At 33.1% G+C, this 25,766-nt stretch overlaps 1 pseudogene; it reads left to right on the top strand.

Moving 5' to 3' along the window:
* The first annotated feature begins 3,195 nt into the window (after positions 1 to 3,195).
* The window catches only part of LOC109269843 (60S acidic ribosomal protein P1-like), a 46,618-nt pseudogene continuing 24,047 nt past the window's right edge, over positions 3,196 to 25,766 (top strand).

Genomic DNA, 25,766 nt, shown 5'->3' on the forward strand with positions numbered 1-25,766 from the left:
TTCCTGTTTGTTTTTATATATTTAAAACCATGCATTCATACTGACAACACCAGTGCCAATCTAATAATTTTCTTCCTTTTGATAATTCTCTTCCCAAACAGTGAGAAAACCAGCTTCTATTATGTTTAATATGTTCATTTCTTTGGTCCATCCTCTTAAATCTAACAACTTCTTTTCCTTTGCCAGTACCATGGTGACCCACTGAGGCTCTAATACCCATCCATATGTTCCCTGCCCCATGTAAACATCCTCAATGCCCCCTTAGGGCTTCAGTATTCCATTCCAGACCAACCCATTGCATGGTCACCTTCCTTTACCTGATGGGACTGACACATCACATTGGACCTCCCTACTCTTTGCTCCTCTTTGTCCCATTTGTACTCCGACACCTTACACAGGACTGCCTCCACTTTGGGATATCGTCCTTACTCATTCAGACTCAATAACTGCTAGGCTGCTCTCATTTTTAGGTTCTGTCACCCTTTAATTGTGCTTTTTTCCCACATAGACAGTTTCCTGATTCTTCTCAAGCTCTGAATGGCCATACTGGGCTCTCTCTCCTTGTGGAAGCACTTCACACCAGTTAGACTCCGGTGCCTCAGCACCTCTCTATGCAAAGATCTTCACCATGCTGGGGCTGTCATATGGCTTGTCAGGCCACATTTTCAGAAGGATGCTCATCTCCCTGACTTTGACTCTCATCTGTCATCCCATTTCAGAATACTTCCATGAATTGTGAGTATCCTCTGTTCTTCTGTATCTCTCTAGCTGGAACTTTCACATCCTATTCTACTCTATGCATTTGCATGGAGGTCTTCCTCAGCTAATGCATAATCTAACACATCATGCCAGTTCTTCTACCAGTAAGAATGCCCTCTGTAATTCTCTTGGGCTCTGATAACTCACACTTGGCAAATGATAATACTTGTTCCATTTGGATCTGCCTCTCCACAATAGGTTATCCCCCTGCATGTATGCATCCTTCACTTTACTTTGGCTCTGCCAACCCATTCTGGGACTTCTCGAGGCATGAATCACCTTATTTCCCTCACATGGCACTGCCAACCTGCACCAGGCTATCCACACACTTGGAAAACATTGTTAGTCTACTAGGTTTCAAAAACCTTTCTTTGAGGGATTGCTTTTCTGACTTCACTTGGACTTTGATTCCTCATGGCAGGCTGTAATCTGTGTGGTCACCCTTTTCACTAGCATTTCAAAAGGGCAGGCCAGGCTTATTCTCCATGTGGATGCCCTCTGCCCTCACTTATCTTTGACTCCTTATGCTAATAAATAAATAGCCTCTCAATATGGATGTCTTTGTCACTCTGTTTGAGCTCTTACACCCTAAGCCAGGGTATCCTTTCAAATGAAGTCTACTTTGCTCTTCTCCCAACTAATGGCTTTAGGGTTGAATAATTAATGAAGGAAAGGTAAAGGTAGAGGAAGATAAAGAGGAGAGAAGGAATAGGAGAGGAAAACTCATAATTATATTTGAAGGCATAAAATTATATAACACAATCTAGTATGTAGAGAGTATGTAGAGAGTGATGAATCATCGAGTAGTCATATTACGGGTTACTGTGTACTACACTACTTCCAAATAATTTTAAAAAATCAAATCATAAAGTGCATTTTTATGATAGTAAGTTATATTTTTCAGGAAAGGAAGGGTGTATGATTTTAAAGAGATTATTTTTATTGTTTATCTTAACTAAGACTTATTTATATTTGCTGACAAATACAGATGCTTAATAATTCCAGTAGGTTAAGAAAATCCATAGTTATTTAAATTAGGCAATCATTATAGGGGCACTTGTACCCCAATGTTTATAGCAGCACTCTCAACAATAGCCAAATTATGGGAAGAGCCTAAATGTCCATCAACTGATGAATGGATAAAGAAATTGTGGTTTATATACACAATGGAATACTACATGGCAATGAGAAAGAATGAAATATGGCCTTTTGTAGCAACGTGGATGGAACTGGAGAGTGTGATGCTAAGTGAAATAAGCCATACAGAGAAAGACAGATACCATATGGTTTCACTCTTATGTGGATCCTGAGAAACGTAACAGAAACCCATGGGGGAGGGGAAGAAAAAAAAAAAAAAGAGGTTAGAGTGGGAGAGAGCCAAAGCATAAGAGACTGTTAAAAACTGAGAACAAACTGAGGGTTGATGGGGGGGTGGGAGGGAGGGGAGGGTGGGTGATGGGTATTGAGGAGGGCACCTTTTGGGATGAGCACTGGGTGTTGTATGGAAACCAATTTGACAATAAATTTCATATATTAAAATAAATAAATAAATAAATAAATAAATAACAAAAAAACAAAAAAACAAAAAAAATAAATTAGGCAATCATTATACGTCTATCTGTGCCTGTACTATAGAAAATTTATAATAAAAAATCCATTTATTAAATTAAAATCTATGAGACTGTCCATACTTGGGTGAATCTATTAATTCAAACTTGCTATGTCAGAAATAGATGAAAAGTCAATTGAAGTTTCTTTGTTCTAACAACAGAAACTAATAAAAAGAAACATTTAGAATTTGTGAATCCACACCTGTGAAAATAAAAGCTATTTTGTGGCACAAATCAAAATATCATGCTTAGTATTAAGATAAATGCAATTTTATTTATAATTTTGCAGTGGAGATAATGTATATAAACCATATGTATAGAAGGAAAATGTTTACTCATGGCAAGAGAGACTATTGTTAATGTTGTCCTAACGACCAATGTTATTTGGACATCTCTATGCTTCCTTCCCTCAGAACCAGTTACAAGAGTTCAACACTCTGTATTGAAGACTTCCTTTGTTTCTGTCCATTTTTTCTGACTTCTAGAAATTAAAGGGAGTTTTGACAGGAGGATGGCAAATTTGCCGTCAGCTTAAGAAGTGGTGGTTTCAACAGTAACTACAGAGACCATTATTTCAGGTAGAGTTCAGTATTGAATAACCCTGAAGTTAGGGTTTACATGGTCTCCAGTTGGATGTACCTGGGACTTAGCCGGAAACCATGTAGTCATATTCATTAGTTATAACTCAGTGGGTAGAGATAAGATAGTTATACAAGACTTCTGCTTCCATAAGCTTAAACTGGCCTCCAAATGTGGGAATGGATTTGGGGCAGGATGGGAGTGGGGGTGCCTATTTATTGCCGTTAATTTAGTGGAGTAAGTAACGATGAAAGTAAGTTCATTATTTTATGAGTCATATTCAAACTGTATTCTTACTTGTTGGGGATTATTAATAAAAATTGTTACTTTTCTCTCCTGAACCTGAAAACATGTTCATTTTAAAAAATGAAACTAACATTTATGAGCCTGTAATATGTGTCGGATATTGAATAGGACCTTTAGAAAAATCATTTAACTTTATCTTCACACTTAAATCCTGTTTACAATCCATCTAAGTGGTACAGGCAAGCAGCTTCAACCTAGGGATGGCTGACTTTAAAAAGCCACTATTTTTTTCTAATAAATTATATTTAACATTCTTGATTTTAACTCAGAGTTGAGTATTAAGGATATGAAAGATTTTTGTCAGAAATACCTGGATTTTTAACATGATTCAAACTCTGTTCAGCCTATTTCCTTTAGAAATGACAACATACATGTTAAGTTTGGATCTTCACATCGCTATAGTGAACACACTGCCATTGATCTAACCAATACAGTAAATGCAGTAACTGACTTCTAAATACATACCCACACACAGCCATGCCAGGATTATATTTTTGAACCATTTAGTTGCTCAAATTCATTAAAAAAGCCAAATTAATTCCAATAACACCAGATAAATACTCCCTACACGACTGCTAAATTTCTTTCAAAGCATTCATCTTTAATGTACATTGAACCAATGCTTTAAAACCTATAGGGACTGGGCACTCATTATCTCAGGTAGCAGACATACTTAGATCCTTCTGGCACAAAACCTTACCTTCACTTACACACAAATCTATATTTGAAATACTTATCTAAAAGAGACATTAATCCCTTTGCTCATGACAGGCTTTCAAATACTGAAGTGATATACCTAACTCCCCTGTGAGCCCACTCTTTGCTATTTTAAAATGCCATGCTGCCTTCCATCATGTGTCTTGTGAAATAATGTAGAGTCCTTTAAATTCTTCTTTTCTTCTTCATTTTTTTATCTGAATTAATTCCCTTTTTATATACTTGGCATTGAACAAAACATCTGAGGAAATGTCATACCTTTAATTCCCTCAGCTGATAAATCATGTCATTTGTCATACACAATCATAAATCTTTTGAGAGTCTTGCCATTTTCTAGTATCTACAGAACCTAGTAAAGTGTATATAGTATTTCTTTTTATCTTTTAACTGGAAGATTACACATTTTCAAACATTATTAATTGTGTCTCATTTGTAGTTAACTATAAGAAACTGAAAATACAGGAGACATGGGACAGTTAATAAACACTTGCTCTCTGGCAGTTATATCAGCCATAGATGAGGTTATGTAAACATTCTGAAGCTGACTCAGGTGAGCAAGTGATTTGTATGTCTTCCTATGATGTGTTCATCTTATAGATTCAACATACTGTTCTCCAATAATGATAAAATGGTTACATAGTTCAATAGGGAACTACTAAGGTCAAACCTCATATAATAAAGATACTCAAACTGTTCTTTTAAGATTCTTCTCCTTTTAAGATTTTTCTTTGTGTTAGGAGTTTTAAATCAAAAACCAATTAGAATGAAATAAAATCCAATTTTATGGGCCATGAAGAAGCCATACAATTTCATTTATCATCACAGAGTCTCTCCCACTTAGATCTCGTTTGAACATTTTATTCCTAGGGAATATCTCTTTTCCAACTGCATCAGTAGCCCAAAGATGTAACACTGTTCAATTTTTCTTGTATGTGCTCTGTTTTCATCTGACATCAGCTAGAGTCTGTTGTCAGTCTCCCAGATGCAACAAGAACTACTCTTTGCCATACAAAATGTCTTGACCCAGCTATTATAGTACCAGTGAAAGCTTTCTCTGAAAGATACATTCTCTGAACACCCTACAAATGTAATCTTTTAAAAATTTTTTTCACCTGAATTCCTATATGAAGAATTCTTATGATTTTACTTATTTCAAAGCAAAAATTCATGCTTTTAAATATACTCCTAATTTAAGATTCATGTGAATATGTAGTCTTGCAGATATTTAACCAAAATAATAAGTAATACATTAAAATCAATTTAGTTTTCTCTTGTGTGGCAAAAGAAATAAAATATAAATTACCATATTAATCCTTTCACACTTGATACTAAATATAGTCTTGGGACCAATTATAAGAAGAAAAAAATATGGTAGGTTTTATTATAAAATGTGTGAGCTCTTGTACTCTGGAGTCTAAATAAACATAATTCATATATATATATATATATATATATACACACACATACATACTTATTCATATAAAATATGTAAAATAAAATAGGAAAATGAAAATACACACTTAGAAAATATAATCTTTACTTCCATTAGACATGTTTTATTTTGCTATGCTCCCCTAATAAAAAGCATTATCTTTTAAATCTTATCTTCAGAAATCTCTAAATTATAAAATGAATACTTTGAAATGAGGGAATCACAGAATATGTACCTATTTTAATTGCTGAATACAGTTTAGTGATTATGTCTATTACTGAATATTTACTGATAAACACTGGCCATTGAGAGGATAGGGAAGGATAGAATATGTGATAATCAATCTGATGAAATCAATCTGATGAAATAAATCTGTGAATGTGACATGCAGTATAAGGAAAAAAGAGGTCAAGATAGAGATTAAATATTTTGACACTACCCTACTTTGCCACATAATACTACAGTTGAGTATTGAGTAGTTTATAGTTAAAGAAAGATGACTCTTGGGGCACCTGGCTGACTCAGTTGGTTAAGTGTCTTACTCTTGACTGTGGCTCAGGTCATGATCTCACAATTGTGAGATGGAGTCCTGCATTGGGCTCTGGGCTGGGCATGAACCTGCTTAAGATTCTCTCTCTCTCCCTCTCTCTATCCCTCCCCTGCTTGTGCACATGTGTGTGTGTGTGTGTGTGTGTGTATGAGCTCTCTCTCTCAAAAAAAAAATAAGATGACTCTTACGTTCTCACTCATTTTTGCCTTATTTATAAGTAATATGCTATCTATTTTAAATGTTTATTTTTTTGAGAGAGAGTGAGAAAGAGAGAGAGCAGGGGGAAGGGCAGAGATAGAATTCTAAGAATTCCAGAATTCCCATGAGCCGTGAGATCATGATCCAAGCCAAAATCAAGAGTTGGACACTTAGCTGACTGAGCCACCCAGGTGCCCCTAACTGTCCTTTAAATAAGGAAGACATTTTCCCTAAAGAGAGAGGGAGAGAGGCAAACCAAGAAGCCTACTCTTAACTCTAGAGAACAAACTGATGGTTAACAGAGGGGAGGTGGTTTGGGGAATGGGTGAAATAGGTGATGGGGATTAGGGAGTGCCCTTGCTGTGATGAGCACAGGGCATTGCATGGAAGTGTTATATTACTATACTATACACCTGAAATTAATACATCATTGTATGTTAACTAATTGGAATTAAAATAAAAACTTAAAAAATAAAAATAAAAAAGATAAAAATAAAACCATTTTCCCTGTTCCTTCATCTTTGAAGGAGTACTGTTCATTATCTTTTATTCTACATTTCTATTCTAGTAGTTCTGCATCTTTCTTTATTCTTTCTCATTCTTTCTTCAATTTTCCTACTCTTCTCTTTTCTGCTTCTCTCCCTTGAAATGATCAAAGTGATCTGGTAGAAGAAAATTCTTTCCCTGTCACATTGAGAGAAAAATCTCAAAGAAGAGATTTGTTTTTACTTTGAAAATGTATTATGCTGGCTTTAAAGATGCAGTTAACAATAGCAATCCAGGTGGGTTTTTTAAAAATATAACAATCTTTATTTTACAATATATTTCTGTATTTTATGTCAAGTAAATTAAATTTTCAGGTATCTGATACCGATAGACTGTCAAGTGATAATCAAAAACTACCCAGTAAAAAGAGATCACCACATGATCTGAAAGGTCCTGTACTGCATAGGGTAAAGGCCAAGGTTTTAAATATGGCTGGAATTTGACCTGAACAAACTATAATTAAGCTCTGTGCCTCATTTGTCTATAGTATTAAATGAGAATATTCATACCTGTGTTGACTGCATAATCATGTTATTATTAAGTAAGAGGTGTCTTATAAAACAAAATTAAAAATAGATCCAGCCAAGGAGTATTTTGGTAATGAAGTAAAATAAATTATGCCCTTTATTCTTTCAGAAATGTTTCTTTGTATGACAACACATATACCCAGGAGTCATATCTGCACCTTCAAATATGTGAAGGACATTTTTAAATGTGAACTTGCAACCTTTCTTAAGTAATTCCTCTCCCATATCCCTCTATAAAGTCACATTTAATGTTCCTTTATAGATGTACACAATAGTTATTTACTTGATTATTTTTTGTATTGCCCATTAGACTATAAGCTCCATGACATAAGGGCACATATGTTTTTGGTTCATCACTATATACCCTGAACATAACAGAGGGAAAACAATGGATTAGTGAAAGGAAGAATAACCACAAATAATCTGATTAAAAATACCTAACACCAGTTATTGTAAAATCACTCGTAATAAAAAATGAAATACCTACCCTTGAATATAAATTTAGTACTGGCAGAAAAAAAATGTAAAAGGCACAAAACTTGTAACTTAGCTCTTAATTAAAATCACCCTGTCCTTATCATCTAGATTAGCTTGAACACCCATTTCAAGTCCTTTAAAAAGAAAAAATGTCTTCTCCAAGGTTTTTACAAATGATCAGACGGCCACCTGTGCTCTATTACTTTCATTTATTTAATTCTCTTTCTCTGTTAATGCTCTTTTCACTTTAGTAACAATTTTAAGCACCCTGTTGCCTTGAAATTTCCCCATCTCTCAACTACATCAAGCAAATAATACAAAACAGGAGCAGTAACAACAACAACAACAACAACAACAACAACAACAACACTAAGGAATTCCACCAAAACTGATACTACTAAAACTAATGATTAATTCAGTAAAGCACCAGAATACAAAATTAATATACAGAAATCTGTTGCATTTCTATCCACTAAAAATGAAGTAGCAGAAACAGAAATTAAGAAGGCAACCCTATTTACAATTACATAAAAAATAATAAAACATTTAGGAATAAACTCAACCAAGGAGGTGAAAGATCTGCACTCCACAAACTATAAAACATTGATGAATTGAAACATTAAATATATATAAATATAAATATAAATACAAATAAATATAAAACATTGATGAATTGACACATATAAATGTAAAGATATTCCATGCTCATGGACGTGAAGAACAAATATTGTTAAAATTTCATACTACCCAAAGCAATCTACAGGCTTAATGCAATTCCTATCAAAATACCAAAAACATTTTTCACAGAACTAGAACAAATAATCCCAAAATTTGTATGGAACCATAAAAGACTCTGAATAGCCAAAACAATCTTGAACGCAAAGAACAAAAGTGGAGGTATCAGAGTCCCAACCTTCTAGATATACTACTACAAAGCTGTAATAACCAAATAGAATGTTACTGGCACAAAAATAGACACATAGATCAATGGAACAGAATAGAAAATCCAGAAATAAACCCATGTTTTTATGGTCAAATGGTCGATTAATTTCAACAAAGGAAGCAAGAATATACAATAGGAAAAAGTCTATTTAATAAATAGTACTGGGAAAATTGGACAGCTACATGTAAAAGTAAAAAAAGAATAAAACTGGACCATTTTCTTATGCCGTACACAAAAATAAACTCAAAATGGATTCAAAACCTAAATGTGAGACCTGAAACCATAAAATTCTTGGAAGAAAACATATACAATAATTTCTTTGACATAGGCCACAAAAACTTTTTTCTATATATGTCTCCTATGGCAAGGGAAACAAAAGCAAAAATAACCTATTGGGACTACACCAAAATAAAAAGCTTTGCATAGTGAAGAAAATAATCAACAAAGGAAAATACAATCTACTGTAATGGAGAAGATATTTCCAAATGATATATCCAATGATATAACTCTGGTAACAGTTTAGTATCTAAAATATATAAAGATCCCTACACAACTCAACACTAATATCATCATCATCATCATCATCATAATTCAATAAATATGGGCAGAAGGCCCAAACAGACATTTGTATAAAGGAAAGATACAAATGGCCATCAGACACATGAAAAGATTCTCAACATCACTCATCTTAAGTGAAATGCAAATTAAAACCACAATAGGGTATCACATTACACCTGTAAAAATGGCTAAAATCAAAACCACAACAAGATACTAAATGTTAGTGAAGATGTAGAGAAAAAGGAAACCTTGTGCATTGTTGGTGGGAATGTAAATTGGTACTGTCCCTGTGGAAAACAGTATGGAGGTTGCTCAAAAAAAAAAATAGAATTACCATATGATGCAGTAATTTCATTCCTGGGTATTTAACCAAAAAAAAATGAAAACACTAATTTGAAAAGATATATGCACCGCTATGTTTACTGCAGCATTACTTACAACAGTCAAATTATGGAAGCAGCCCATGTTTATCAATAGATGAATGGATAAAGAAGATGTGATCTATATATGTGTATATGTACACATAGTATGTATTTATGTATGTATGTGTATATATACCATTCACACTAGTGAGTACACATACATACATAATACACATATATATACATATACATACATATATACATATACATACATAAATACATACCATGGAATATTACTCAGCCATAAAAACAATGAAATCTTGCCATTTTTAACAACATGATGGGTCTAAAAGGCATAAGCTAAGTGAAATAAGTCAGTCAGAGAAAGACAAGTATCACATGATTTTACTCATATGTGGAATTTAAGAAACAAAATAAATGAAAAAAGAAAAAAAAGAGACGGACAAGAAAACAGACTCTTAAATACAGAGAACAAACTAGTGGTTGCCAGAGGTGGTTGCAAATATATTCTCAGGGAATAAATTTTATCAGCCATAATTTATTTGCCCAAATTAGTGTGAATATCGAGCAGCCCCAGGCTTCATGTTCTCATGAGAAATCTTTGTTACTGATATCTTTTTTTCCGTGTAATTGTTAGCATGAACCAAATAAATCTTCTTTCTCAATATTCCCAAGTATCCACTCGCCCATTTTGAAGTAGCCTTTAATTATTTAAAACACTTACCACTCTTATTTTTGAAGTATTCTAGAAAAGAAGATCGTTCTCAAAAACGTTTACCCACTATAAAAGTACATGTTGATAGCTTTTAACACTGTAAGTGTGGCCCTTTTACTTCCCCAGCCTACTGTCAATACACACATTTTCAATATTGGTGATACAGTACAAAGACCTCATGTGCTTCAGAAAGCAGCTTTCATGGCAACAACATATGCAGTGAGCATGCTGATAACTTCAGTAAGTTAAAAATTATTGTTAAGGTATAATGTAAGGTGAATAACAAATAAACATTGTATTCTGCCTTTTAAAAAGAGCTAGGCTTATTAGCAACCTGGGCTTAATTCAAATATATCAGGTAAAGGAAACACATAACTGTATTATCAAATAACCTGCAAGGAGCATTTAAATGAACAATTAAAGCCCAGATTGTACTACAACGACAGAAAAATCTCCATTTGACGTTTTTAGCCATTGATGCTTATTAAAACATCTAGAATTACATTGACTCTATTAATATTCTTTGTATTAGGCATCAGACAGAGTGTAAATAAGATATAAAAGGCTCACATTGTCGAATTTAATGTCTAGATTTATCTTCTTGTACTCAGTTTTTGGTAGATTTGACTAGGTACCTGCACCAGTGGGAATGAATGTGACCTGACACTACATCTACAATTTGGTTTGAAGTAATGTACCTTAGGTTTTCTTTCTAAAATAAAAACTTTGAATGATAAGATTGCTTTTCTAAAGTGTTCTTTTCCCAGAGAAAGAAGGTTCTAATGATCACTATAATATCCCTTCCCTTATAACTGACCTTGTAAGTTTAGAAGAAAATGAATTATAAAATAGTTTCAGTAAAAATCTGTTGTATTTTAGATAAGAAGTTAAAAGACATGTTTTTTCTGTATTATTAATGGGAAAAACAGAGATTCTAATGTTAATCCAAACTACAAAGCTCTTAACATTTTTTCTTTTTTGACCTTTCAGTGGTTACAATTTTATCAAAGACTATTTCCTGGCATTTCAATTCAAAATAAATTAACAATGCATTTTTTTTACCTTAAAGTACATCCATGATGTATAAATATGTGCTGATCTACTTCAAAATAAAATTGAATTTTCATAACACTAAAAAAAACAAAACAAACACCTTAAATGGAATGTCCCTCATTCAATCAAATAGGAGTTAACAGAGTCCTGTAACACATTATAATAGGAAGGCTGTATTCCATAGACGCTGAACACATGTGACACACATTTAAATAGATGTGGATTTGTGATGGATAGAATAATGGCCCCTCAAAAAAGTCCATGTAATACTAATCCCTCAAACCTGTGAATTTGTCACTATATCTGGTAAAAGAGTGTTTGCAGTTGTGATTAAGTTAAAGATCTTGAAATTGAGAGATTATTCTATTTGTCGAGGTTGGTTAAATGCAATCAAAAGGTCCCCTGTAAGTAGACAAGAGGATCAGAATCAGAGAAGAGTAAGTGAGGACAGAGCAGAGGTGAGAGTGATGCAATGGCTGACTTGGAAAATGGAAGTGACTCACAAGTAACAAGGAGGGGGGCAACTTCCAGGAGGTCAAAAATATGATTTATACATGGTTCTTCAGAGCCTCCAGGAAGAATAAAGCTTCTCAGACACCTTGATTTTTAGTCCAGTGAAATTTATGATCTCCAGAGCTATAAGATAATAAATTTGAGCTGTTTTAATGTACTAAGTTTGTTGTTTTGTGTTATCGTAGCAACAGGACACTCAGGTTCTCATCTCATTTCCAACACTTGCCAAAAAATGGAAACCAGATTTTATGAGCTTAAGAATAGGTGGTCTTAAGGCAATGAAGGCCTTAAGTTTTAAATAGTTTTATAATAAAGATTATTTTCAAAACATATGCGGTCCTTGGGGAAAAAGACTAATTCTAAGATTATAAATGATAAGAAATATTGTGATGGCAAACTTAGCAAGGTATAATTCAGAAGTGGCTAGTAAAGCAGTTATATGGCATGTGGATAGTTAACATATCATGTCCTCATCCATGACATGCATTCATAATTGATTCCAGTACTGGGTCATAGCCACTGTATACCCTTAAAGTATATTCAACATGACACAAAAGGAAGCTACTAATTTTTTTAAGTTGGAGTATATGTCATTCAGAATCCATTTGGGTAGCTTAATAGAGAACTAGCTACGTAGGTGACGGAAAAGCTAAAAAGACAAGAGAAGAAACTAAGGATACCCAGAGATTAGCAGTAGCAGAATACTACAACCCCTAAGCTGCTAAGAAAAAAGGGAAGATTGGGATCAACCTTCAAAAGTTGTAACCATGGCCTGTCACTTGGGAGCTGGAACCAATGCTGGAAAAGTTGATGAGGGAGATGGACATATATGTGTGTGTGAGTGTGTGTGTTTGCATTTTTATTTTTTTAATCTATATTTTCTTTATCCACTTATCCATCAGTGAACACTTAAATTGTTTCCATGTCTTGGCTATTGTAAATAATGCTGCAATAAATGGGGTTGTAGATACCTTTTTGAATTAGTGTTTTGTTTCCTTTGGATATTCATCCAAAATCCAGAGTAGAATATCTGGATCATATGGTAGTTCTATTTTTAATTTTCGGAAGAACATCACTCTGTTATCTCCCACTAGTGCCTCTCATTAACTCAAAACAAGCTGAAAGCCGGCTGAAACTGCAGCCAAAGAAACCTAATATCAGGGCCTCCACTGTGCCAAACAGAACAGGGATGGGCAAGGGAGGGATGTGAGAGCAATTGACTCTGGATAGGCATAGCATGCAAAGTTAAGAAAACATTTAAAAAGGATTCCCCCTTTTAACTATTGGATATGATGAGGAACCTAAAAAGAACATCATTTGAAAAACAGGGATTCTATAGAAAGGAATACATTTCTCAAGTTGTAATAATAATTAAAACTGAAGTGTATAAAAATAAGGCTTCCTCTCATGTAAAGCTCCTTCCTGTTTTGCTTGCCTGAAAAATACCAGCTGATATATTGTATACATTGGAAAAAATATAAATAAAAAATTGCATTTTCTCTTATCTGACTTATTCATGTATAATTTAAGCATTGGAGCTCAAAAAGTTAACTTACAAATCAGAAAGATTATATAAGATTTCCAAGTGTTTTTTTTTAAATGAGAGTTTTATGGAAATAATTAATAATTGTGCTATTAGGTTAGCATAAAATATTAAGAGAATGTTGACTGGACATGGTCATAATCTAGTCATATATTTTTCATATTTCCATATTTAAGATATACCTAATTATTTCATATGGTAGAGATAAATCTTGGAATATCAATAGGTCTTAAAAGTGAAGACTATAAAGTTGATGATTTTGTTAGGTGTGTTTCTCTGTTGCTACATGTAATCATTTCAGGCATAAAATTATCATTGACATTTTAAGTCAAAAAATGAAGTACAATGTATGCCAATTAGTGGGCAATAATAATTTTCTTAGATTATAATAAGTACACAGTACACAGATGATTGACTCTGCGAAAATAATCAAGACATAATCTGTCTCTCAGCATTTATCAAGCTTCTCCCTCCTTGATCCACCAGAACTGTGACAGACTTCATGCCCATCTGTCATAATCAATTGAATCTTTTTCAGCTGACAGACTAAAGCACATGGGGGAATTCCTAGATGATATGATGGCCAGCACTCCTTTCTGTCAGAAAATTGCAAGGTAGATTGAGTTAAGAATTCATTTCACCTATGACAAATGATTAAGTATTTTGTTTCCTTAAAGTTACAAAATAGAATTTTCTGTCTTTTTCCATTGTTCTGTCATGTTAGAGAATTTTCATATTTTATTTACAAATCTCATGATCTCGTGGCATATTTTGTTTTATTTCTGCTACAGGAGTCTGTCCATTATTTGAAATGTCTCTGTATAACATGAATTGACCAGCCCACTTTGATTCAAATCTTATTAACGTGTGGTTTTCCTCATAATGTATTGAACTCATGCAGTCCATTTGTTTTTATCTTAATGAACTCACAGTCTGAAAAGAAAGATAAATATATACATGAAGTATTACCACGCAGAGTACTATATGTAAAAACAGACCTAAGAACAATGTTAGTATTAAATAATTAGTTGTGGGTGATTAACTCTCTGAAGATGAAAGAAGTCTTCATGAGAAGCAAAGCTTACCTTTCAATAGAGATGAGCTTTAAGTTGAAAATCAGTACAAGTGTTTATCACACGACTGAGGATGTGTTTTCCACCACATTTACACAGACACAATAAAATGAAACATGAACATAAGCCTGAGTTTTCAGTATAGGAATGCCCAAACGTTGGTTTTGACATCAGAATTCAGCAAAAATCTGCCTTTGTCTTGGCTGCAACACTTGGTACCTCACTCAAATGGGGGAATATCTAAATCAGCATTTTTTCTTGATATCCCTGAATATCAATTATTCTTTAATCCATGCCAAAGAATAATTTTGGTGCGCACAATAAAATTAAGATGCAAATAAAAATTCTGAGATAATTTTGCCACCAAAGAGCCAATTGCTGTGGTGCCTGGGTGGCTTAGTCAGTTGAGCATCTGACTCTTGATTTTGGCTCAGGTCATGATCCTGGGGTAATGGGATTAGGCCCTGCACTGGGCTCCATGATGATCATCTCTCTCTTCATCTCTTGCTCTCTCTCTCTAGCTCTCCCCTTTTTCCCCTTTCCCCTGCTCATGTATTCTTTGTCTCTCTCTCTAAAAAAAAAAAAAAGGCCAATTGCTCCACTGTTTCATCTCAAACTCCAAGTCTAAGGGCTAATCTTGCCCCACCGATTTTATAAAACTATGGAAAAAATATATCCATGGAATATATAATAATATATTCATAGAATATATCCACGAAAATTCCATTATCATTATTACCAAATCTATCAAATTCTAGAGGTGAACCTGATAAATGTTTTTACACTAGTCAGTTTACATCAGAGATTAAGTAAATCTTACTAATCTAGTGTCATTCCCATCAATCTAAGTCTATACTAACAATCACAGTGAAGAATAGATCTTGATTCTACTCATGCCTCAGTGAAAAGTGAGCATATATCTAGCACAACAAAATGCAAAGCTGAGTGCCTGCAGGAGTACTCGAAGCAGCTATCACTGTGGAGAAATTATTGTGAAGCATTCAAATGTCAAAATTTGTTTGGATTTTTAATGAGTGACCTTGGCTGAATATTATCAACTTTTCTATAGCATCTTTGATAAGACCACGTTTTTACAGGAAATTACAGGTATTGGTGAGGTTGTGGACAAAGAAGAACATTCTTACACTGTTGGTGGAAATGCAACCTGGTACAGCCACTGTCGAAAGCAGTATGGAAGTTCCTCAAAAAGTTAAAAATAGAACTACCCTATGATCCAGCAATTGCACTACTAGATATTTATCCAAAGAATACAAAAATACTAATTCAAAGGGATATATGCAACTTGATGTTTATAGCAGCATTATCAAAAAACAGCCAAATTATGGAAAGAGCCCAAATGTCCATTGATTGATGAATGGATAACGAAGAAGTAGTGTGTGTGCATGTATGTGTATGTACACACATACATATATATAATGGAATATTACTCAACCATAAAAAGAAGGAAATCTTGCCATTTGCAATGACTTAGATGGAGCTAGAGAGCATTATGCTAAGTGAAATAAGTCAGTCCGAGAAAGATAAATACCATATGATTTCACTCATATGTGGACTTTAAGAAACAAAACAAATGAACATAGAGGGGAGAAAGAAGAAAACCAAGAAACAGTCTCCTAACTAGAGAGAACAAACTGCTGGTTACAGGAGGGGAAGTTGGTGGGGGGAAGGGTTAAATAGGTGATGGGGCTTAAGGAGTACACTTGGGATGAACACTGGGTGTTGCATGCAAGTGATGAATCACTAAATTTTATACTTAAAAAGAATATAAAACAGCATGTTAACTAGCTGGAATTTAAACAAAAACTTGGAAAGAAAAAAAAAGACAATGCTTTTTTCTTTGTATAATTTATTAACACATTAAATTTCTTAATGTTAATTTGCCCTTTAGGCCTTGGAATAAATCCTGACAATCTATTGATAAATTGAATAATTCCATTTCCTTTTATTTTATTTTGTATCCATAATCATAAGTAGTGGTTTTATTTTACTGATTTACATTATTACATTATTTTAAACATATCCTGGTTAATAAATTAAAGAGATTTCATGTTTTTTTTAGTCTCGAGTATTTTCAATTATACTGGATTTAACTACTATTTAACAGTTAGGTGGAACCTATTTAAAATCATGTAGTCAGGGTGCTTTTTAAGAATAAATTTCCAGGGGTGCCTGGGTGGCTTAATCGGTTAAGCATTTGACTTTTGGTTTCAGCTTAGGTCATGATCTCATGGTTTGTGAGTTTCAGTCCCAAATCAGGCTCCATGCTGACAGTGAGGAGGGGAGCCTGCTTTGGGATTGTCTCTCTTCCTCTCTCTCTGGTCCCTCCTGCTTGTTCTCTTCTCTTCTCTCTTTCTTTCTCTCTCTCTCTCTCTCTCTCTCTCTCTCTCTCTCAAAAATAAATAAATAAACCTTAAAAAAAGAGAGAATAAACTTCCAATGATTTTCACAATTTCTTCTATGATAATTAATTTATCAAGTCCTTTGTCCTTCTTTTATCAATATTGGTAGTTTACTTAACATGAAGAAATCTATTTCCTTCAGATTAAAAAATATCTTGGGGCACCTGGGTGGTTAAGTTGGTTAAGTATCTGACTTCAGCTCAGGTCATGATCTCACAGCTCATGAGTTCAAGCCCCGTGTCAGGCCCTATGCTGACAGCTCGGAGCCTGGAACCCACTTCGGATTCCCTGCTCCTCACCAACTCACGCTCTGTCTCTCACTCTCTCTCTCAAAAATAAACATTAAAAAAAACCTTAAAAAAAATCTTAAAGTTTACAGATAATATTCTCTTAAAAATCTATTATTTTGTTATGTCTGTGGATAAATCCATTTTCAATACTAACCTTAATGCTTTCCTCTATTTTTTAAATTAAGCACACAAACCAGATTTTCATTAATTTATCCTTTCCAATATTTTTCTTTTCTTTTGTTATATTTTTCTGTCTGCCATCACCATTATTAATATGTACCTTCTTTTATGTTCTAAAAAAATTTGTTGCGGATTTTCTTAAAATAAGTGTTATGATTCTTTCCTGTTGAGGAGGGAATGTAATGGTATACATAGTAGTCTCAACTTCAAGTGACAGATTCACTCTTATCTATCATTAGGGAAAGGCCACTTCCAGAAAAAGTGTGTAATAAAGATGAGAACTCACTGTTTTGGGTTGAATTGTGTTTTTCAGAAATATATGTTGATGTCTTAACTCTTGTATCTGTGAAAGTGACCTCCTGGACATACTCTTTGCAGATGTAATCAAGTTAAGATGAAGTCATTAGGGTGGTCCCTAATTCATTATGATTGGCATTCTTAGAGGGAAACACTTTGTGAAACAGACACAGGCAGGGATAATGCCAGGAGATAATGGAGGCAAAGACTGAGATGTTGCAACTGAGGAATAAATGCCGAAGGTTGCAGGCAAACCACTAGAAACTAGGAAAAGGCAAGGAAAGACTTGCCCCTACAGGTTTAAATGAACTGCCAGAGGAAAGATCCTAATAATAAATGAGATACATTTTTTGGCCTATGTAATTTATAGGATAGGAGGAAGATTTACCTGCCAATTTCTTGGGAATCAGAATTGTGAGTCATCCCTCCATTATTTATTTCAAGCTTTTTCTATCTTCTGGTTTACTACTAGAATTACCTTAATGTTTATGTTGGTTTGAAGCCATTCCCCAGTTTCAGTAAAGACGAAGATTCACACCATTTTTGTTTGATTTGATCATATGTCTAGACAGTTATGCGGAAATTTCACATTTCCATAATCTTATATGTCTTCTCTTTTCCAGAAGAATGCTTATTGATAGAAGGAATTATGTTTATTTATCTTTGTAAGTTTCATACCTAAAAGGGTACTTGGAACATTTTAAGTGTAAATAAAAATGCATTAAAGGAATGAATGTCATCCATTTGTTCATCAAATGATGAAGTAGTGGAAAAAATTCCCAGAGGTATACAATATTTGACAATGGAATATAGTAGTTCAAGGGACTTTCATTATATAAAAAGACACGGTAACTGAACATAACATGTAGCATTAAGGGGAAATTAATTTTCTAGCATGGTTTGGCTATACTTAAAGGATGCTTCTTTTTTTATTTGTTTCTGAGGGAAGCATCTATTTTTAATTGATATTCTTATGGTTTCTAAATTTTTACCTAGAAATTTTTCCCAGAGTAATAGTAACTGAATTACTACTGAGAAATAGGATTTAGAGTCTAAGTTCCATTTCTATTAATCTTGGTGCATTAAGTGTTTTCCAGTCAATTAAACAGGCCAGCACCATATTCACCCATGACTGATATGAAGACAGCACTTAGTTTTAGAATTCTTGATGGATGAATGATAGCAATCCATAAACCCCACTGAGCATACATACAGCATCAAATCAATGAATCAAATTCAGTTTTAACCATTATCTATCTAACAGATAGAAAGTCCATTTTAATAGCTAGTCATTAGGGACTTGCCTTCGAATAGAATACTTAATTAGGAAAACGGCACTACCTTTAATAATTATGTTCTATTCCTGGATTTATTTACCCTAAGAACTTATCAAATAAATAAATATAATTGGCACTCCACAAAAATGTCCTTGATTATATTTTGTAAAAATCACTGAACATAAATTTTTGGATTGCTTGTCCAAATTCCACAAATGACATACATGAAGAAAAAAAATAAAAAGGGAATATATATCTTAGATCTTCCAAGGTAGTGAATGGAAAGTAAGAACAAAAATGTCTCTGAAGAACTATCTGTTATGTTATTATAAGCTAAAACACTACTATTTGGGGGGGGGGGGGTTGTGATTTTTCCTTTGTGTTAAATACTCTGGTTTCCCATATCTTTTTTCTGACTTAGCTGTTAGGGAATTGACTCTTACCCATTTTTTACTCCAATTTTGAAATTATCCATCAAGATAAAATGTTATTTATTAGTGGAACAATAGAAATGTCATCTAAGTTTGTCCAGACAGATATTTTCACCCTAAGAGATTAGAATTGTGAGGTTAGTGATACAAGTATGGAGTGGATTCCTCTTGTCAAAATCCACTTATGAGATTGACCTGGATCTTAAAATTTGACATACACTTCTCTTTTCTCACCCTGATTCATTTTTTCAATCTGCAATACATTCCTGTGTATTACAATTAAAATTCATTTTTCTAAGAAAACTCAAAGATAACTCAAGAAAAAAATCTTGGTGACCTTGGGTTTGTCTATGACTTCTTAAGTAAAATGGCAAAAGTAAGTTATATGAAAAAATGATAAACTGGACTTCATTATAATTAAAAACTTCTGATCTGACAAAAATACTGTTAATAGAATGAACAGATAAGTCACAGACTAAGGGAATATATTTTCAAAAGCTATGTGTAACAAACAACTATTATCCAAAATATACAAACTCTTAAAGTCATCAATAAAAAGTAAACAATGCAATCAACAAATGGGCAACAGATCTAAAAACACAATTCTCCAAAGTAGCATGAGAAAAGATGGCCAATACTATATGCCATTAAGGAAACACAGACTAAAACAATGAGACATCAGTAACATCAAGTGAAATAGCAAGGATCCAAAACACTGGCAACACTAAATGCCAGAAAAGATATGGAGAAACCAGAATTCTCATTCATTGAATTGAGAATGGTAGAGTCACTTGGGAAGGAAGTTCGGTCGTTTGTTACAAAATGAAACATTCTCTTACCATAGGAGCCAATAATCATGCTCCTTGGTATTTACCCAAATGAGCTGAAAGCTTATGTTTGCACAAAACCCTGCACACAAATGTTTATTGTGGTTTTATATATAATTTCCCAGACTTGGAAGTGACCAAAATGTTCTTCAATAAGTAAAAGTTATGTGTGTGTGTGTGTGTACACACACATACAAACATACATACTAGAATATTACAGTCACAAAAAAGAATGAAATCTTGCCATTTGCGATGACATGGATGGAGCCAGAGAGTAGTATGCTAAGTGGAGTAAGTCAGAGAAAGATTAATATCATATGATTTCACTCATATGTGGACTTTAAGAAACAAAATAAGTTAGCAAAGGAAAAACAAGAGAGAAGGAACCAAAACAAGAACAACAACAAAACCAGACACAACTATAGAGAATATACTGATGGTTATCTGGGTAGGGATGTGGGTTAAATAGGTGATGGGGATTAAGGAGTGCACTTGTGATGAGCTCTGGGTACTGTATGGAAATGTCAGGTGCACACCTGAAATTAATATTACACTGTATATTAACTAACTGGAATTTAAATAAAAACTTAAATAAGTAAATGGATTAGCAAACTGTGGTATTCTACATAATGGAATATTATTCAGCAATAAAAAGAAATGAGATATCAGGACCAGAAAAGACATTGAAGAATCTTAATCGCATATTATTGAATGGAAAAAAAAATCTGAAAAGGCACTATACTTTAGGATTTCAACTATATGATATTTGGAAAAGGAAAACTCTGGAGACAATGAAAATATCATTGGTTGTCAGGATGTGTGGGGAGGGAAGGAGAAATGAATAGGTGGAATTCACAGGGTATTTTTAGTGCAGTAAAAATTTTCTGTATGTTGGTAATAGTGGATACATGTCATCAAACATTTGTCAAAACCCACTGAATACACAACACAAAAGAATAATCTTAATGTAACTATAAACCAGTAATTCAAAAGATTATCTCACCAATTGTAACAAGAGTATAACATTAATATAATAATGTTAACAACAGGGAAAACTAGGGGAAAGTGGTAAATGGTAAATGGAACTCTGTACTTTCTGTTCAATTTTCCTGTAAACTTAAAACTGCTCAAAATAATAAAGTCTGTTCATTTAAAAATCATTACTCAACACTGGAAGTAAATAAGTATAAAATAAATTTAATAACCTTAAAAATATACTTGTACATTTGTATTTTTGAAATTTTTAAAGCAAAGAAACTGCAGTGATACTTTTAAGATATCCTGTATATAATCTCATCAGACACGACTACAAAATTTGTTGAAAACTTAAACCAGCCTGTTTTGAGGAACCTGATTATAAAGAACCTGATTATAGTGATATTATAAGTGATGATAATAACCTCACAAATTAAAATGAAAATTATACTTTTTTGTCCATCTACCTTTTACCAATGTAAACACAATCATAAAGACAAGATCTTGGATATTCTAGGGATAAACATTTAGCAATAGGGCAACTAGACAAATATCAACAGAAGTTTTCCAAACAGTTATTATTATTCTTATTTATTTTTATTTATTTATTTATTTATTTATTTATTTATTTATTTATTTATTTATTTATTTATTTATTTTTTGAGAGAGAGAGAATGCCCACATATGAGCTTGGGAGGGGCAGAGGGGAAAATAGAGTCTTAAGCAGGCTGCACCCCCAGTGCAGAGCCAGGCACAGGGCTTGATCTCAGGACCTGAGATCTGAGATCTTAAGATCTGAGATCATGACCTGAGTTGAAATCAAGAGTCAGACACAACAACCTGAGCTATGCAGGTGCCCCAAAAACAGTTATTATCTTTTTTTTTACAAAAGGTGTTCAGAATTTCCACACAAAGTAACTAACAACTGATTTAATATTTTAATCAAAATTTTAAAATAAAATGGACAATCCCATATTACATGAAGAAAGTATAGCACTATTAGGTCAATTCTGTTTAGGCACATTCTAGTATATTGAGTAAAACCCTAGCCCCTGACATGAGGAATTTTTATAACTGTGGATCTGTTCCTTTTGCTGGCAAAAGGATCTGTTCCTTTGCCTGCCTGGCAAGCTTTGTTTTTGATGCTGATTTTTTTCCTTCTTTCGTTGTTGCCAAATACAAAACAGGAAGATATTTACTTGGACTTTTTATATAAAATTCACAACTCCCTTCTTGTGCCATCTCTAGACCTTTTTTAGGCTTGGTTTATGACTATGATGATACACAGGTAAACACATATATGTCTGTTTAGTACCTTTTCACTGGTATGTAACAATTCTATTTAATCTGATGCTAATAAACACTTTATATTTAGAAGTGAATTTCACTATCTTCCTCTAACTAGTCTGCTTCAGGCTCTTCCATTTGCTCCAATGTCATAGAGTGTTAACAACAGATCTATTACTGAAATGGATACAACCAAAAATTATAGTCACTTTAGAGCTTTCTAAAATTTCTAAAATTTCTAAAATTTCAGGTGATGTTAATTTTACTTTATGATTTGTAATTCATCTAGATGCAAAAAAGAGAAAAATTAAGGTGCTGTTATATTATATTTAACATATTCCAGGCATAAAATTTAATACAAAAAACCAACAAAAATAAAATCATTGTGGAAAAGTGAGACAAAGTTGGTGCATCAAATACATACAATGAGGTCCTATATGCTTTAAAAATTATCCATACGCCAGACTAAATTTCTGCATCTGGATCAGACAGACTTCGGATACAGGTAATTTAGTGCAGATCACTGCGGTAGTCTCGATCATAATGTAGTAAAATCGATCAGGGAAAGTATGCGGGTTTATGAGGCAATAAGAAGTTAATAATGATCTGTAGCAAAAGTTCTATACTGGGTAGAAATACAAGAAATATTAAGTCCCTAAATAATTTTACACATTAGAATTTTATCCCATGAGAATTTAATGAAAAACAAATTTAAGAATAAATTCGTAATTCATATTAATGTATACATATCTGAAATGTATTTTTCTAGGGTAAGACAATACCATATTTTTATATACCTGATGTCTAGTACAAATAAAATGATCATGAAGGAGTAGTGACAAATTACTTGGCAGTAGTTCTGATAGTTCTCATCAGTGAATGAAATTCTAAATATTTGCATTTGTTTTCCATTTTATGATAAAGTTGCTATTTTATTCACTCACAATAAAATTCAGAGTACTCCAAAAATAGCCAAAACAATCCTGAGAAAGAACTTTAGAGTTGGAAATATCATATTACTTGATTTCAAAATATATTACCAAGTTATAATAATCACAAGAAGATGGTACTGGCATAAGAACAGACACACAGACCAAAAAAAAAAAAAAAAAAAAAAAAAAAAAAAAAATCCAGAAACAAGTCCAAGCATACACAATCAACTAATTTTTGATAAAGATGCTAAGAATCACAATGGAGACAAGATCATCTCTTTTAAATAGTGATGGGAAGGCTGAACACCCACATGCAAAAGAATGAAATTGGACCCTTATCTTTTACCATACACAAAAGTAAACTCAAAATGGATTAGAGGCTTAGACATAAGACCTGAAACCATAAAATTCTATGAGAAAACATAGAGGAAAAGTCTCTTTGACACTGGTCATAGCAAAGATTTTTTGGATTTAACATCAAAAGTGCAGGCAGCAAAAGAAAAAGTAAACAGCCGAGACTATGTCAAACAAAAAAAAAATTCTGCACAACAGTCAACATAATGAAAGACAATAATCAACACAATGAAAAGACAACTTACAGAATGTGAGAAAATATTTGCAAACTATACATCTGTAAGAGATTAATATATAAAAGAGATAAGGAACTCACAAATAATAAAAAAAGAACTAATTAAAAACAGGCAAAGAAAAAAAAACAGGCAAAAGACCTAAAATAGGCATTTTCCAAAGATACAAAAACGGTCAATAGGTATACAAAAGGGTGCTCCAACATCATTAATCATCAGGGAAATGCAAGTCAAACAAAGACAATGAAACATTATCTTACACCTACTAGGTAAGCTACTATTTAAAAAAAATAATAAAAGATAAATATTGGCAAGGATTTGGAGAAAAGTAATTCTTGTACACCTTTAGTGTAAATATAAATTGGTACAGCCATTACAGAAGACATCATGGAGAATCTTCAAAACTCGAAAAATAGAACTACCATATGATCCAGCGATCCCCTTTCTGGATGCACACCCAAAGGAAGTGGACTGTATCTCAAAGAGATACTGGCACTCCGTGTTCATTGCAGCATTATTCACAACAGCCAAGATATGAAAACAACCTAAATGTTCAATGGAAGAATTGATAAAGAAATAGTGATAGAGCTAGGTAGATAGACAGACATAGATATCTAGATATAAAATCAGATTTTAAAAACGATCTTGCCGTTTGCAACAACATGGACTGACTTGGAGGACATTGTCCTAAGTGAAATAGGCAGAAAGAAAAAAAAAAAAGAATGATCTCACTTAGACATGAAATCTTAAAAAGCTGAAGACATAGAAACAGTGAGTAGAAACATGGTTACCAGGAGTGAGGAGGTAGGAGAAATGGGAAAATGTTGATCAAAGACTGCAAAGGTGCAGTTATATTGGATGAATAAAACTAGAGATTTAATGTACAGATATGATTGTAGTTAATAACACTGTATTAAATACTGGAAATTTACCAAGAGAGATTTCAGGTGCTCTCATCACACAAAAAGTAATGGTAAGTATGTGAGATTATATGTTAATGACCATGACTGAAATAATCATTTCAACATGAATATACATATTAAATCAAGGTTGTATATGTATATCAAAACAAATTAAGGTTGTATACCATAAATATATGCAGGTTTTCTTAAAAATAAAATTTTAAAAGTAGGGGTATTGCATCTTTATCAATATTTGTAGATGATTTGAATCACTTTAGACTTGAAGTTAAGATAATTCTTTTTAGTGTTTGAGTTATTTCATCAGGGTTTTGTTGTTACTTTTTTTATTTTTCTCTTCCATAGACTCTAGCATAATTTAATAGGACAGATGAATGTTGTACTATGATGTTGTAAGGAACACTTTCCACTATACCTCTCCAGGATTCAGGTAGGGACATTTTCTACTTGCTGGTAATACTAACAATCATGTCCCTCAGGTATAATGCAATCTAGCATCAAATATATGGAACATATAAATATTAAAAGAGTTTAAAATAAGTATATTTGCTGAAACACATTTAATGAGTAATCTCTGCTGTAGATAAGAGAGAATGACTGCATATACACCAGCTATTTCATAATAAAAGCATATGTTATTTTGCCCAGAAACTGAAACAAGATGTATCAATAAGTTATAACCTTCATGTCTCATTTATCTTATAATGTTTTCACAACCCAGTTAAAATGAAAACAAAAATATAGCATATAAGTGAAAACTGGTTCCCTTTTTTATTTGTGACCAAAAAAAAAAAAATACCTGCCATGATTTGTAGTAATAACAAGATTCACAATAATATTTAGTAATATTCCCATCTCCAA

Source organism: Panthera pardus, unplaced genomic scaffold, assembly GCF_024362965.1.
Source record: "Panthera pardus isolate Hobbes unplaced genomic scaffold, ASM2436296v1 HiC_scaffold_20, whole genome shotgun sequence".
NCBI lineage: Eukaryota > Metazoa > Chordata > Mammalia > Carnivora > Felidae > Panthera > Panthera pardus.